Genomic DNA, 948 nt, shown 5'->3' on the forward strand with positions numbered 1-948 from the left:
AGTTTTTGTTTAACCATGTATAAAAATTAAGGCATACTATATTAATGTACAGGTATTTGACAAACATATAGTAATGTAACTACCACCACAATCATGATATACATAATTATCTAAAATATGACTGTGGGCCAGGTGCGGTGGCTCACGCCTGTAATCCTAGCACTTTAGGAGGCTGAGGTGGGTGGATCACCTGAGGTCAGGAGTTTGAAACCAGCCTGTCCAACGTGGTGAAACCCTGTCTGTACTAAAAATACAAAAATTAGCCAGGTGTGCCTGTAATCCCAGCTACTCGGGAGGCTGAGGCAGGAGAATCGCTGGAACCCTATGAGACGGAGACTGCAGTGAGCCGAGATCACGCCACTGCACTCCAGCCTAGGCGACAGGGCAAGATTCAGTCTCAAAAAAAAAAAAAAATGGCTGTGAATGTCATCAACTTTTCTGTCATTTGGAAGTGCAATAATTTAACCAATTTTGTTTTCTTGGCCATTTAGGTTGTTTACGATTTCTCCCTTACCGATTTCCAATCTGGGGGAATGAAATCAATGAATTAAAATGCATGAGGGCCATGAGTAATTCCAGCACTTTGGGAGGGCGAGGTGGGTAGATTGCTTGAGCTCCGGAGTTTGAGACCATCCTGGGCAACATGGTGAAACCTCTTTTCTACTAAAAATACAAAAAAGTTAGCCAGGCATGGTGGTCTGTGCAGGTAGTCCCAGCTACTTGTCAGGTAGCTGAGGTGAGAGGATTGATTGGGCCTGGGAAGTAGAGGCTGCAGTAAACTGTGTTCGAACCACTATACCCCAGCCTAGGTAACTAAATGAGACCCTGTCTCAAAAAAAAAAAAAAAGAGAAAAAGAAGGAAGGAAGGGCAAGGGGAAGGGAGGGGAGGGGAAGGAGAGAGAGGAAGAGAGGAAGGAAGGAAGGAAGGAAGGAAGGAAGGAAGGAAGG

This window comes from Mandrillus leucophaeus, unplaced genomic scaffold (genome assembly GCF_000951045.1).
Source record: "Mandrillus leucophaeus isolate KB7577 unplaced genomic scaffold, Mleu.le_1.0 Scaffold30, whole genome shotgun sequence".
NCBI classification, from domain to species: domain Eukaryota; kingdom Metazoa; phylum Chordata; class Mammalia; order Primates; family Cercopithecidae; genus Mandrillus; species Mandrillus leucophaeus.